The sequence below is a fragment of the Acipenser ruthenus genome, chromosome 26 (assembly GCF_902713425.1).
Source record: "Acipenser ruthenus chromosome 26, fAciRut3.2 maternal haplotype, whole genome shotgun sequence".
Taxonomy (NCBI): Eukaryota; Metazoa; Chordata; class Actinopteri; order Acipenseriformes; family Acipenseridae; genus Acipenser; species Acipenser ruthenus.
Window position 1 is genome coordinate 11,925,232 of NC_081214.1, and position 16,785 is coordinate 11,942,016.

The 16,785-nt window shown below is 39.3% G+C and overlaps 1 long non-coding RNA gene across 2 annotated transcripts in view; it reads left to right on the forward strand.

The window, feature by feature from the left end:
- Positions 1-16,785, forward strand: part of LOC131701740 (uncharacterized) — a 64,677-nt gene that overhangs the window by 19,169 nt on the left and 28,723 nt on the right. Inside the window, exons 2-4 of one of the 2 annotated variants that reach the window (XR_009308985.1) lie at positions 1,650-1,768; positions 1,928-1,966; positions 13,911-16,658. This is a non-coding gene — a long non-coding RNA (uncharacterized LOC131701740). Of the gene's footprint in view, positions 1-1,649; positions 1,769-1,927; positions 1,967-13,910; positions 16,659-16,785 lie in introns of those variants that run through there. The other variant, XR_009308986.1, reaches the window with a different exon arrangement.

The window sequence follows — 16,785 nt, forward strand, 5'->3', positions numbered from 1 at the left end:
TTACCTCCTGTGGCAAAGTGGCTGCTGATTAAGAACAGATGCAGAGGTGATGCAGTGCAGAAATAATCACAACTGAAAACTGTAATTTGGAAATGTTATTTTTGTTATTACAAAAATCCTGGTCTGGCGACCAAACAATAATCCTCAGGCAATACACCCCTGGTGTAAAGCTCGGCAGGAAAATAATAATAATGATTTGTAAACAAAACAAATAATAACACGTTATCCGCTCCCACAATACTAGTAACACAAATCACCAGTCCAGGTGCGTGCAGTAGTGCTCAAGGTGGGTGATAACAAATAACAGTGACTGTGGTGTTGTTGTTCCGGGTAGTGCTGGCCCAAGGCGACAGCTCCGGAGACGTGTTAACCGTCTAGTGAATTCACAAAACAAAAGACAATTACTAACAGTGCTACAAACAAACAAAAAATTCACGAATACTTTGTTTGTTTCTTTTGGGAAACTCTCCCGGTCCTTCCAGTTCCATGCATCTCTGAACCCAAGCGAAGGAAAAGATTTACAATTCTCCGGCCCCCTTTATGCAATCATGCATGACCCCTTGGTAAACGATTACAGCTGACTCTATTGCCTGCAGCTGTTACCTTGTTTACCTTCCGGGTCAATACGTTCCTGCAACGGAGCCTTGTCTCTTTCCAGGCTGACTGACTTTCTGACCCAGTAAATGAACTGTCAGGCCAACCCGTCCAAAGCCTTTCCCTTTCGCTACTTAGCGCCCTCACAGGTCGGGAGGGAGATTTACAACCAGAACTCATATTTCCGTCACACCTCCATATATAAATTAATACTTTATAGTCGCTTTTTGTAACTACAGTATTAGATCGCGCACAAAGTGCATTTGCTTATTTTGCTCCTTGGTCTTGGAATGATTTACAATCTAAACTTAAGTTGCAGTCCTGAATACCTTTATTACAATTTAAGAGTAAGCTGCACGATTATCTAGTTGAGAGTTGTGCATGTTTTAAATAGTTGAGTAGACTTGTTACTGTTTGATTGTTGACTGTTTCACTGATTGTTGATTGTATTATTATGATTTGTATTTTATTTTTGTATCTGTGTTTTTGTACCATGTTTTATTGTGTTGCTGCTGCCAATGTGCTTACCTAGTGTTGGAGAGTGCAGCCAGTGGCTGATGTTGATTCACAGGGAAGTACGCAGAGCACAGAGAAGTTTGGTGTAAAACCAATTATTTTTATTTAAGAACAATGATAAACAAAATGCTAATTGAACCAAATATCAAACAATTTGAAGAAAGAAAGTGGAAACCAAAAATAACTATTTATAGTCACCTAATCACAGGTACTGACTTCAATAACTGAGTCCAACCATAGAGCTGCAAAACTGCTCTCTGATCTACACAAAAGGAAGATCCTGACTGAACCAACTGACAGCCTTTATACCTTTCCAGGCCTACCCCTCCCCCAGAATAAACCATTATGCAGGTGGTTATATAAGAACAAAACAGCAAACAGTTATCAATAATAAATAAAGTATTCAAAAAGAAACAAAATCAATGAATATGTATATATACTAAACATTAATCTAACACATGCATTAATACTATGCGTTAAAACAAGCAGAGGGAAACTTAATTAAAATCAGCTATCCCCCCTTTCAATATCTTCTACAGGTACTGCCCTGCTACAAGAAGTCAGTACCCAGGGAAGTCAATAAAAGCTTCCCTCACCAACATGGCTGGTTCCCCACTTCCTGTCAAGATGGAGGACCATACCACCACACCCAACTCAGGTTGCCTAAACCATTGCATATCAAAAACATGCATATTAAAATAACTGTTGTTCATTTTATCTTAACAATAGTACCGCAATACATTGTTCTGGAAGTGTGCACCCTTCCAAACCAACTGTCTAAACAGTACTCTTGATTAACCTTTCTTTTGTTCTTCAGGACACTCCCAACCACAGGCCTCCAATCCTGATACACCAGGTAAGTGAATTTTGTTTTTATTATTTTCCTTACTAGACCCAAGGTTCAGCAACACAGTACACAAACAGTTAAAAAACAATTTGCAGAAAATGTCCAGATACATACGGAGACAAATGTGAGGGTCTCCTCCCTCACACCTAGTAAAATAAAGGCTTTAAAAAAAAATATGGTAAGTTTATAAATATATTATTCATATATTTTTTCATGTTTCCCATTCATAAAAAATATATTCAAAATATATTTTCTTTCCATATTGGCACGTGCTCAATCTGTATCTAGTTATTACCTCTTCCTCACACAGCCTTCTGTGACACCGCCTGCTTTCAATAAGCATTACTTTTAACACACGCTGAGGCACCCTAGTAAAGTCGGTGCCTTAAGTGAATATGGTTTGCATAGCAAATACTTCCCTCGTGATATTTTGATATTAGTCATTCTATTTAAATGACTCGAATGCAGTACTTTTTTGCCACTGGTTAATGAATACAGCAGATGTACAAAGCATGAAGTAAAGGGACTTACTGCATGCAAAACACATTGCTGCTGTTTAGAGAATGAGGCCCAGAATTTTCAGTCGAATATGCTGGTTTCTTATTCATCCCTGTCCAATGACCAGCAAGGAAAGGATTTACATTTTACCTCAATACACCACGTCCCAGCTACAGCTTTGTTGAGCGGGGGAGGGCAGCTACCCTGACCCCTGCCCATGGCTCTCCTACGGCTTCGTTGAATGGGGGAGGGCAGCTATCCTGCCCCCTGCCCATGGCACTCCTATGGCCAACCTCTCCACATTATCAAGTCATTTAAATAGAATACCAGAAAATATTAGAGAAAGCACTAGCCATGCAGGAGATGCTCCAATTGACCATCATTTTGTTGTTGGCAGATGGTCTGTCTGCATATTTCACATGCTTTCCTACAGAGAACTATAAACCATAATTTAACAGAATAACATGCTCCCTGCTCTGCAATCTGTCATTTGTCAGTGTTTCATTCTTTTTTATCTAAATTGGGAAATTTGGCATTAGTTGTGACCAAAGAAAACAGGCTTTTTTGTTGTGGAAGTTTGGGCTAATGGAGGCCTGCGAGTCCTTGCGTCAACAGATTTTACAAAACAGGAAACTAGTTTTCATAGTGAAGCAATAATAATAAATACATTTATTATATCATTATTTCAATTTCTTTTGTGTCCCAACTGCTTTTTGGAAATGACATCATTATATTTCTGATCCTCTTTTTTTACAACTATGTTTTTTTTTTTATCAGATGTTTTGAATTCTGAAGCTTTTATAATTCTGCTGGTTCACTAATGCAAAAGATTCCTCTCTTTGAGTAAGACAGGTGAAGTGAACCTGTATCAACACTGTGCTGAGGTGTCAGCGTTTTACAATTAGATGTAGTAATTGGAACAGTCCTTATTTTTAGACCCATGTATCAGAAATCAAGTAGCTAAAATAAGCTTTTATAAAAAACATTTATTTAAAAGATAAAACTCAGTTGCAACAAACAAATAAAGGGTACATGTGGCCTTACACAATGTATCTTTTTTTGCAAACAGATTCCTCTCTTTCTCCTTTCTGAAATGACTCATTTAAAATTCCCTTCATTTGTCTTCTTTACACATATCTGCTCTGCTATTACTAGCATCTGGCAGCAGCAGAGCATTTCATACATCAGTACTTTTAAAAAAGTTTACTGGTTAAATTGTGTGCCTGATGATGACCTCCCCAGATATATGTATCATGTTTGAACCGTTTGAATGGTGAATGTATAATGGGTTCCGTCTCTGTATAGGAGGCAGTGTGGTCCAGAAGGTCACCGGTTCAAATCCCACCTCTACCACTGATGGTCACCAGTTCAAATCCCAGCCCTGCCACTGACTGACTCACTGTGTGACCCTGAGCAAGTCACTTAACCTCCTTGTGCTCCATCCTGTGGATGAGATGTTAAATCAATGTCTTATTGTAAGTGACTCTGCATATAATGCACAGTTCACAGCATACCTCTGTAAAGCTTTTGTGATGGTTGTCCACTAGAAAGGTGCTATATAAAAATAAAGATGTTATGTTATGTTCCTATATTAAGAAATGCACAGTAATATCGTGCTGTTGAGTGGGGGACTGAAAAGCAAAATAACATCTCTTCACTTATACAATTATACACAACCTTCATACAACTTATTAACTTAAACATAAAAAATAAACAAATATACGAATGGCTACTAAGTGAATAAAATAAAATACTGAAATTATTATTATTATTATTATTATTATTATTATTATTATTATTATTATTAATAATAATAATAATCCTATGATTAACACTCCTCCCTCTCGTATATTGAATGGTTTGGTCCAGAATCAGCTCGTCTCACTGTCCTATTGCAGACTATAAGAGAGAATGAGACTGAGGTTTTGAAACAGAAGTGCATCCGTTTGAAAAAAAAAAGATTTGTGTAAGACCACAGGTACCCTTTATTTGTTTGTTGCGATTGAGTTTTATCTTTTAAATAAATGTTTAGCTTATTTTATCTGCTTGATTTCTGATATATGGGTCTAAAAATAAGAACTGTTCCAATGATTCCATCTAATTGTAAAAAGCTGACACCTCAGCACAGCGTTGATACAGGTTCCTTCACCTGTCTTACTCATTATTCACACCTGCTGTTCCAGACCAGAGGCATGCTGTATTCAGCCTGTTTTATTATTAATCTCTCAAGGGTTTCTTATGACTATTGTATTCTTTGCTCATTTGTATGGGCTATACACACGTATATCTATCTCCATATATTAATAGGAACAAAACACATGTGATCCCTGCACAAGAAGTGAGGGTCGGCACTTCCTGCTGACCCCGCAGCACTACACCCCTGGTCAGCCCTGATTTCCATTACTAATCATTCCCAGACCATGCTTGATATATGGCACCAGAGGCACACCGTGTACCCCTCACATGGAGTATATCACAACCAGTCCTCATTTTAACATGAGTGACCATGACACAGTTACTTCTAAAGCATCATTAGGGTTCTGTCTCAATTAGCATTAGCAGACAAAACAGACAGAATCTACAGTAAGAAAAGGGAAACATTAATCTTCCAATTTAAATGTCATGTTTTTTTATTTTTTATTTTTTATTTTTCACTTTTTGATACCTCTGTGTTAAAGGTGCTCTCACCTTAATTCAGGCATTGCTCTTCAGTCCCAGTTGCCTGCCATACAGTACCTGTGACTTCAGATCTTTATAGAAGTAAGAGCCATCTCTGTATCTCTGGGGTGCTACACCTTCTGTAGATCTAGCTGACCTCCTCTCCACTGGTTCCGTATTAACTTCTGGTTCCCCTGTAGTCTCTCCTGCCAGCCTTCTGTTCTCTGTCCGACCTGTAGGACACAAAAACCCCAACAATAGCCCACCTGAACTAACACTAATGTCCTCACAATGAGTAATGCACCTGAACTCATTTCTGGGGAAGGTGGGCTTACATCTGCCTCTTCTGTATCAATAGGGACTGGTGGGACGGGGCACGTACATAACAATGTTTGGTGCAACACCTGTTCCTGAACCTGACCCACCTCTGGTTTTACTACATATACTGGCATTGTAGTATCTGGCTGCTTTACTACTATATAAGGGATACTTTCCCATCTATCAGCAAGTTTGCCCGACCACTCGCTCTCATATCTCGCACCAAGACCAATTCACCAGGCAACAATGGGGCAGCCTGTGTCTTCTGGTCATAGGCCCTCTTCTGTCATCTCGCAGCCTTCTTGGTCTGCTCCCCTGCTTTTTTGTAAGCGTACCTCAACCGATCATGGTGTCCCTGAATCCACTTTCGGTGAGGCATTCACTGGTTCTTGGGGAACTCCAAACATCAGATCCACCGGAAGGCAAGCATGCCTCCCAAACATCATGTAGAATGGGGTGTAACCTGTAGTACTATGAATAGAATTATTGTACACGTGCATTACTTCTGGCAGGTATTCCCTCTATCGACTTTCTCGGCCTCCAACGTGCCCAAGAGATTCAGCAGAGTCCTGTTAAACCGCTCACAAACCCCATTGCCTGCATGGTGATAAGGGGCTGTATGGCTTTTCTGAAAGCCATACATTCAACACAACTCCTGTACCAATGAGACTTCAAAGTTAGCTCCCTGATCTGAGTGTAAATGAGCAGGGCACCCGTGCTGCCAAAGAATCCTGGCCGTTGTAGCAGCAGTTTGATCTCAGGTGGAAACAGCTCAAGCAAACTTAGTAAAGTGGTCAATTATCACTAGCACATTCCGACTGGGGTCCTCTGGGGTCCCGACTGTCAAAAAATCCATTGCTACCAACTCTAACAGGTACGATGTCTGGATTGGGACAAGGGGAGCTTTAACAGGGCACGGTGGCAATTTCCTCAATGCCATTCTTCACAAGCATTTTAATGATAGCCTGACCTACTACTTTTGTGTAGTTAGAGTCAAGATGCAGTGAAACTACTGAGTAAGCAGTAAGTTCCTCTGAATTAGCAGTTGTAAAGCTCTGTGAGATGAAAATAATGTGCAAAACACTGTGGCCTTGATCATCAGTGGCCTCATTGCATACAACGCAAACAGACTCACACTTCGGGATTTTTTTAATTAAAAAACTTTGTAATATTTCATTGACCAGCCGTTGTATCAGTATGTTTGGTGCACAAAGGCTTCCACTAATTCAGATGTGTTTCTTCACTTTCTGTGCTGTTTTTAAACAATCCTCTGATTGTGACCTGCTTGTTCGGTAATTGTTTAGCTTGAAGTTCAAGTTTGATTTTCTTGTTTTTGTGTACTGCGCTGTCAAAATGCTTGCCAATAGTACCTTTTCTTAGGTGATCCAAAGACACATTACAAGTTGTGCAAAACAGAATCCCACCATCTGCGTGCAATGTCCCTTTTTGTAGCTCTGAACGCGATCTTCTGTTGAAATGAATTTAGCTTTTTTTGATTTGTCAGCTGTCTGCATTTTTAATGTTAACCATACACTGCAAGCTAATACATCAACAATATCTAAACAACCATTTTAAACTTCCCGTCTCTGACTCGTACGTTACGTCATTGTACAGTATGAGGAATTCACCAATCATGAAGCCGGTATTTGTTTGACCCCATTGTCATAGTAACCAAATGCACGGCATTGACGCCGGACGGTGTACAGCTACTGTAGCGCTGCTTCTACTTGATAAAAGAATGACATGAACAGGGGAGGTGAAGAGTAATGTAAAACACTGTAAGGAAAATAAAATGCATATTTTTCATGATAGGCAGTCAAATACATGATTTCTGTGAAATTCGTGATATCATAAATTTTCCATGGCCCTACATATAAGGCTAGTATGATCTCTGTGCTCAATCTGTATCTAGTTATTACCTCCTCCTCACAAAGCCCTAGTAACGTCTGCCTGGTTTGAAATACTCTCTCCCGGACTCTTCTTCTCGCTCTCCTGTGCAGCTCTTCTGCTGGTTCTGTGACACCGCCTGGTTTCAATAAGCGTTATTTTTAACACACGCTCAGGCACCTAGTAAAATTAGCACCTTTAAGTGAATATGGGTTGCATATTGAACCAACAGGGCCTCATAATGGCAGTGAAAATAAAAACCCAGGAAACCAGATATGCTTATTTAGATGTATCTCCAAATGCAGGTACATTAACTACTTGTAGTTGCACTGAAGTTAGCCTTTACTAATATTTACAGCACTACATTAGCACATAGTTTTGTGAGTATGAGGATGGAACTCCATGTTAACAACATGTATTTAGTAAGTTTTTTCACATAATGTTGTTCTAAGTACCTAGATATGGGCAGCAGTGTGGAGTAACGGTTAGGGCTCTGGACTCTTGACTAGAGGGTCGTGGATTCAATCCCAGGTGGGGGACACTGCTGCTGTACCCTTGAGCAAGGTACTTTACCTAGATTGCTCTAGTACTGTATAAATGGGTAATTGTATGTAAAATAATGTGTAAAAAATAATGTAATTGTTTGTAAAAATAATGTGACAATGTGTGTATCTTGTAACAATTGTAAGTCGCCCTGGATAAGGGCGTCTGCTAAGAAATAAATAATAATAATAATATCAAATACCTGCCTTGTTGTATTTTGTGACGTAATTTGCATACATTTCCAGCCATTAACATTATTCATTATATTTAAATGACTCGAATGCGGTACTTTTTCCATGCACTGTTTTCCACACGCTAAGTTGCCTGCTACTGGTTAGTGAATACAGCAGGTGTACAAAGCATGCAATAAAGGGGCTTACTGCATGCAAAACACATTACCGTTGTTTAGTGAATGAGGCCCTTTGTCTTATATCGCCTATGTTATTATTTCCATAGCATGCAACTAGAACTGAAGGGCAGCTTCTGAACTTAGAGTCAAAGCACTTGCAAGCTCCTGACTTTAATGTAAAGGCTGGTGCATTAGTCTGCAGCGGGAGTTGTAGTGCTTTTGGTTTTTTAGGTTTTTTTTCGCTCCGGTGTAACGTAATCAATTAATTAATTGCCAACCGACTGTGGACAATTGGCACATTAATGATGCACTATAAAGGATAGAGTGGTGGACATCGAGGGAGCATGGAGAGCACGCACTGGAGAGACAGAGACCGAGACCAGAGACCAAGACCGAGACCAGAGACCAGAGACCGAGACCAGAGACCAGAGACCAGAGACAGAGACCAGAGACCGAGACCAGAGACCGAGACCAGAGACAGAGACCAGAGACCAGAGACCAGAGACCAGAGACCAGAGACCGAGACCAGAGACGCGAGAAGTTTTGTTGCTGGTTTTGTTACTTGTCCTGTTTCACGATTAAGCACAGCTTCTGTCTTTGTTGTCTTCTGTATCGTAATTTGTGATTAGCTCAGTCTCTGTTAAGCCAGTTATATACTGATTTATTGCACTGTGTGTTATTTCTGTTCATTTTGAATTTATTGTATTTTTGAGAGATTTAAGAACATAAGAACATAAGAAAGTTTACAAATGAGAGGAGGCCATTCAGCCCATCTTGCTCGTTTGGTTGTTAGTAGCTTATTGATCCCAGAATCTCATCAAGCAGCTTCTTGAAGGATCCCAGGGTGTCAGCTTCAACAACATTACTGGGGAGTTGGTTCCAGACCCTCATAATTCTCTGTGTAAAAAAGTGCCTCCTATCTTCTGTTCTGAATGCCCCTTTATCTAATCTCCATTTGGGACCCCTGGTCCTTGTTTCTTTTTTCAGGTCAAAAAAGTCCCTTGGGTCGACATTATCTATACCTTTTAGGATTTTGAATGTTTGAATCAGATCACCGCGTAGTCTTCTTTGTTCAAGACTGAATAGATTCAATTCTTTTAGCCTGTCTGCATACAACATGCCTTTTAAACCCGGGACAATTCTGGTTGCTCTTCTTTGCACTCATTCTAGAGCAGCAATATCCTTTTTGTAACAAGGTGACCAGAACTGAACACCATAAACTGTCAATATAAACTCCTAAGTCTTTTTCATAGATTCCTTCTTCAATTTCAGTATCTCCCATGTGATATTTATAATGCACATTTTTATGGCCTGCGTGCAGTACCTTACACTTTTCTCTATTAGTTTGCTTTCACTATTTTTTTTAATTTAATCACATTGTTTTACTCACTTTTATTTTATTTTTTTATTTACACTGGCTAAATAGCATTTTTGCTAACCATTTATTGCCATTAATGAGAACCTACAATTCAAGTTAAGTGGGGATCGGGTTGACTAAGTAACTAATTAAAGGATTTCTTATTTGATTAATTTTAGTATAATTTTACTTGGAATTTCTTTTATTAGTATTTATGCCTGCATACCTCTCTTAACTAATTGATTGTTAATAAACTTTTTGAACTCATTTGAAACCCCTTGCTGTCTGTTATTGTGTACAGTGCATTATTGCCCCACTGTCTGGGATTCAAACCATTTAATTTCTGCCCCCCCCCCCAGAAGGGGAGGGCACTACATATGCACAGATTCAAGCTCTCAAAGCCAGTAAAGGACAAGACACTTACCCTCATACCAGATTCAAACCTGGACACGCAATCTGAACTTCTAGAAAGTCTTATGTCAGAGTATTCATTACAATTATATGAACAATGTGGCCTCTATGTTCAAAATTATAATTTAAATACTATATTAAGTACTATATTACTATATTATCTTCTTAGCAATAATGAACTTGAAAACTTATTTAAACTTCAAAGTTATCATTTATAAATTAGACTGCTCTAGAGGTATAACTTTTAAGTTGGCATTTAACAAACTGGCACTGATCTCAAAGCTTCAAAGTGTTGCTCCTAGAATTTGTTAAGTTTGAAGTAAATCGATGTAAAAAAAAAACAACAACAAATCTAGACATTGCTATATTGAATGAATCCAAACTGTGGTAAACGACACCTTTCTTTAAATAGCCTTCCTTGCATTTTTCACAGGCCCTGGTTAGCACTGTGTTCTGTGTTAATGTTACTGCAGGGTGCGCTTGTTGAGATGTAAGAGGAAGCAATACTAACACTGAACTAAGTCAAAGCCCTGCCACATGTACCAGTGTTACGTATGATTACTTCATCTGGAGCATTTAAAAAAACTATTCTTGTCATCAGGGATTTGTGTTCTAATAGATCAGCAGCTTCTGACATTTCTGCAATAGCTGGTCCTGTGATGTGACCCTTACCCTTCACCCTGCCCCATACTTCAACGAAAGGGCTTTTCCAAGTGTCCTTTACAATGGAGAGTCCATATGACAGATTATCCAGGTGTCAACGTCTCCTGGTGTCGGAATGCAATTGCGGAAACTCAAGTAATACAAAATATTCCTCCAAAGAAGGGGGCTGTGGCTTGTGAATGTCTGTAGCTTGTGTTGCCCATCACCTGTCAGACGTGGAGCTGAGTTTCGAATGGTAGATCAGTCCCTGTGAGGCAGGCTGATTCGAGTGGAATTGCTCATGTGGGGGGTGCCTGTGCTGGCGTAATAAATCAAGATACTGGAGTCTTGCAGTCGAGGTTCAAACCAGCAGGTGTTTTATCGACCCGCACTTGATGTTATATTTTTAGTTTTATTCTTTACTTGTGCTCTTCTCTTACTTGTTTGCTTCCAAAGCTCTCCTACACAACCCACACGAGGCTATCACTCAGGACCCTTTTATGGCATCTAATCCCTTTTATCCAGGAGTACCAAATTGGTTAACAAGTTACAATCACGTAATTAACCTATAAAACATTCATTATTTATTCAATCCGATCTCACTGCTAGTATGACTAAATGAAAACCAGAGACCTCTACTGCTCAGAATCTAGCCTTGTCATTCTCAGACTGATTTATTTTGTAGCACTTTACCACACAAGTCAAATTGAATGATTTTGAAAGTGGAGAAGAAACCTCTCGCAGCTCTCTGGAGGCACAGTAACAAACAAACAAGCGCACAACACAGATACAGCCCGATAATATTACCCGATAATAACCGAAAGAGCACCTTTCAGAGCAACTATTTTGTTCGTCATTACTCGATTGCCATTGAAAATGAAATCTGTTAACCTCAGTGCAGCTGATTCAAATTCTGCGCCGTTCGGAGTCAAGGGGGCAGGGCAGAGCTATCAAAGGAACAAACACACATAATGCCAGGCAGTTCATACAGCAACAGCATAGAGAGCGACAGCGTGGAAAGTGCTTTGAGACAAGTGTGCAGCAGCTATGAAGCAGTTTGAAAGCAGGATGACAGCTGCAGAAACTAAACTTAAACTTACAAAAAATAAATAAATAATTATAATAATAACATAGCCTTCAAGCCAGTAGGCTGTGACACCTGAATGATGTAGGAAATGTGAGAAAACCCAGCAGAGCAAAACCAAGTGTGTGTAAAGTGCTGCATGATCCAGGACTTGTTTCAATGAGTAAGTATGCTAGAATTGCAGCTGCAAAAAATGAGAGAGCTACAGGAGCTTGAGGAGCTGACACACCCGAAATTCTTGGAAGTTTGCACCCCTAACAGACAGAAAGCCACCAGCGAATTAGAAGAGGGTCGAAACAGCTAGATCCAGATAGGCAGAGACAGGGAAAAAAAGGAACATAGTCAAACACAACCGCCAGAAATCAAAACGTCAAACAAATTTGACCCACTTCATAATTTAGATAATCAAAACCAGCATCAAGAGAACGAAAGAAACACCATCCAGGACCCCATAAACAGTGCTGGCCAGGCAGCATAAACAAGGGAGGTCATGATTGTTGGGAACTCCATATTAAGAAACATAACAAGTTCAGTGCGCAGTCTGGACCCCCTTACAGCAACAGTGTGCTGCCTTCCAGGAGTCTTTGTCACTCACATCACTGAGAACGTGGACAGGCTCCTAGAAAGACAGCTGGAAATAAATAATTTAAATGCATGGCTGAAATTGTGGTGCACACAGGAAGGCTTCATTCTTTCTTGAACATTGGAGCACATTCTACAACAAGGACTATCTATATAGGTGGGACAGACTGCTCTTAAACAATAAGGGGACAAATCTACTAGGAGAAAGGATCCTCGAGGAGGTTCAGAAGCATTTAAACTAGAAAGGAAGGGGGGAGAAAAAAAAGAACAGAAGGGAGACCACATCAAAACAAGGGCAACAACTCAGGTAAGACAGCCATTAAATGTATTTATCTAAATGCTAGAAGTCTCAAAAACAAAATGTTAGATCTTGAAGCTACTGCACTAACAAGTAACTACTGTATAGGAAAGACAGGTAGCGCTATTCATCAAAAATAGTCTTGAAGCCCAGGTGCTAAATTTGGAAGAAAAAAACAACGCAGAATCAATATGAGTCAGAATAATGGACAAAAACTCAAAGGGCATAATAATAAGGGTATGCTATAGACCGCCAAATTCAGACACTGAGCAAAATAATCTGTTATACAATGACATAAGAAATGCATGTAGCAAAGGAGAAGCCATACTAATGGGGGATTTCAACTTCCCCCATATAAAATTGGAAAACCCGATGGGGAGCACGACGGACGAAATTGAAATGGTAGAAATTACAAATGACTGCTTCCTAATACAATTTGTAGAGGGGAGGCATGCCTTGATTTAGTCTTTTCAAATAACAAAGACAGAATAACTCACATGGTCTCATGTGAAGTGCTAGTTAAAACCCAAACAGTAACAACTAAAGCTAAGGTTTACAATTTTAAAAAGGCAAACTATGAAGGAATGAAACAGAGACTAAGAGAAGTAGATTGGAATAAAATAGAGAAAACATCCACAGAAAAAGGATGGCTTTTTTTTTTAAAAATGTAATACTAGAGGCGCAAAACAATTTTATCCTAAAAGTCGACAAATCAAAATCTAAAACAAAATGGTCTAATGGTTTAATAGATCAATTAAAAATATATATATTCAGAGAAAAAAGGCAGTTTACAGAGCGTTTAAAAGAGACCAAGAACAAAGTACACAAAAAGAGCACTTGGAACTACAAACGCAAGTCAAAAAGGAAGTTAGAAAGGCCAAGAGAGAAATCAAAATGAGCAAGGGGGCTAAAACCAATTCCAAAACGTTTTTCCAATATCATGACAGCAAAAGAACATCCAAAGAGGACTGTGATAAAGAGAGAAAGGATCAATGTTTTAAATCTCCCTCCCGACCAGAAAGGGCGCTGTGTAAGCATGGTAGTATGCTGCCTCCTAAATGGGCCGCCTTGACGGTAGGTGGAAACCGGAAGGTGACCATATTAGGGTGAGCGCATAGTTGCACGTACCTGGAAGGACTCCATTACAATCAGCTGCGGGGCGGCCCTCTATTGGACAAACCATGGCAACGGGTTGATTGCAGGGAGGAGTTGGTGGGTACAAAGGGGAAGCAGCTACGTCAGCACAACCCTTGCACGGAGAACGTAACCTATGGCTGGAGTGTTTGTTTGTTTTGTTACGTGTTGTTTGTTTTGTGTTTTGTACAGGAGGAGTAAGGAGCCAGGGGCTGCAGCCATGGAGCCAGCTCACGACACCAGCACTCACCATCACTCCCCGGATTGGAAAGCACACTTTCATGCACGGGACTGTGGATTGGGGATTACTTGTTGTTATTGTTGTTTTGTTTTGGCCTGCAAGACAGCCGTGTTCCCCCCCCAATACCATCGCTTGTAGAGGGGCGGTTCTTTTTTTTGTTTCCTTAATAAACACAGACTTTTTGGGTGTACAGTACTGTTTGGACCTTCACTTTGCTCACCGTACCACTCACACCTGTCACAAGGATGTAAAATGTCTAAGTGGCAAAACCATAGATGAAGAGAAAAAAATAGAAAATATATTAAATTATGACTTTTCACAAGTTTTTACAAAGGATGATATGGACAACATGCGCCACATATCGACCTGTTCCTATCCAGTTTTAAATAACTTTGGCAGAAGTGTTAAAGGGACTAGGAGCTCTTAAAATAAACAAATTCACAAACTGAACACAGTAGGGATTCAAGGAAATATGTGCACTTGGATTAGGGAGTGGTTAACATGTAGAAAACAGAAAGTACTGTAACCCCCCTGCCAACTCTTTGTTCCTACCGGCCATGGGAACTGGGGGTTGACAGCGCAAATTATTCTTTCTCTCTATTTCTGGAACTATCGGGACTGAACTGCGTTTCCGGGGTAACCTTTTAGGCAGGAGGACGAAAACAAGTGGGAGAGCACATGGAGAGAGAGAGAGGGAGTTTAGAGGCTGCTGAACAGTCGAGAAAATAAATGAACAGTAATAAAAGTTAAAATAATAATTCTCGGTTTGAGAAATATTACTCGAAAGCATTCGAGTTTGGAAAGTGACACATATATCTGAGGAAACGAAGGATGTTCTAAAAGAAACAAGAAACTGTCCAAGACTAGGAAAAAAAAAAGAAAATACTCGTGTGAGTACTATACCTACCGCATATTTCAGTTGTTCAGGGAATTTCATTTTTGAATAAGTAAGACTCCAGTGGATTGCTTTGGACTGAGTTAAAAATTAAACTTCATTGCAACAGAGGACGAATATATTTTTTTGGATCACACACATTGGATTAAATAAAACAAACTGTGTATTGTTTTGCGACCATGAAGGATTGAACTATTACTACACAAAAGGGGGATTTATTTTTTAAACTAAACCAACGGACATTTTGTTTTATTTTTCAATTATACTAAAGAAATTAAACAAGACTTTCTAAGATATTTTATTTTGGGGATCCCCAGTTGATATTGTAATAGATTAAAACCGTGGTACCACTGAATAGATAGGTAAAAGAAAAAAGAAAAAACGTATTTTTGTTGTTGAATATTGTAATATTATTTTTGAATAAGAAATGCATATGAGTGTTTACAACTTTTAAAACTTTAGGTGGAGGCATCGCGCTATATGTATTTTGAGTTATGCAAATCAGACACTCACTTAACCTTTATGTTAATTTAACAGTAACACATCATCTTTGCAGGTGCAGCAGAACTTGCCTGTTTATTGCATACAGTCCTACACACCAAGGTCTCTAATATTATTTTTAAAAAATAGTGAACTGAACCCAGGTCCTATATCTCTCCCTTAGTATTGTGAGGCGCATTGAATCGTACTGAGCGGAGAAGTGGGGTCACAGTACTGATTAGAGGAGAAGCCTCAAAATGGAGCGAGGTAACCAGTGGAATAACACAGGGATCAGTAATAGGCCCTTTTCTCTTCCTAATCTACATTAATGACTTAGATTCTGGTATAGCAAGCAAACTTGTTAAATTTGCAGATGACACAAAAATAGGAGGAGTGGCAAACACCATTGCAGCAGCAAAGGTCATTCAAAATGATCTAGACAGCTTTCAGAACTGCGCAGACACATGGCAAATTACATTTAATATAGAAAAGTGTAAGGTACTGCACGCAGGCAATACAAATGTATATTATAAATATCATATGGGAGATACTGAAATTGAAGAAGGAACCTATGAAAAAGATCTAGGAGTTTATGTTGACTCAGAAATGTCTTCATCTAGACAATGTGGGGAAGCTATAAAAAAGGCCAACAAGATGCTGGGATATATTGTGAAAAGTGTTGAATTTAAATCAAGGGAAGTAATGTTAAAACTGTACAATGCATTAGTACTGTAAGACCACATCTAGAATATTGTGTTCAGTTCTGGTCACCTTGCTAAGAAAAGGATATTTCTAGTTCTAAAAGAGTGCAAAGAAGAGCAACCAGAATTATTCCGGGTTTGAAAGGGTTTAGAAGACTATGCGGTGATCTGATTCAAGCATTCAAAATTCTAAAAGGTATTGACATTGTCGACCCAGGGGACTTTGTTGACCTGAAAAAAGAAACAAGGACCAGGGGTCACAAATGGAGATTAGATAAAAGGGCATTCAGAACAGAAAATAGGAGGCACTTTTTTACACAGAGAATTGTGGGAGTCTGGAACCAACACCCCAATAATGTTGTTGAAGCTATCACCCTGGGATCCTTCAAGGAACTGCTTGATGAGATGCTGGGATCAATAAGCTACTAACAACCAAACGAGCAAGACTGGCTGAATGGCCTCCTCTCGTTTGTAAACTTTCTTATGTTCTTATGTTCTTATATTATGCTCTTGCTAATGCTTTTGTACTTTACTCCCTGCGACTGAAGCTTTTTTTATGTCTGTGATCCATATTGCATCATTTTGTGTTCTATGTTCCCACTGATGTTTAAATGTTAATTAAAATGATCATTAACAACAGTGAGATTTAATTATTATCACTCGCATGTGATTTCTGTCGTATGGTACAAGGCAATAAAAGCATACACAGTTTAACGAGCCTCATGCCCAGCTATGATCAGCAAAGAAAAA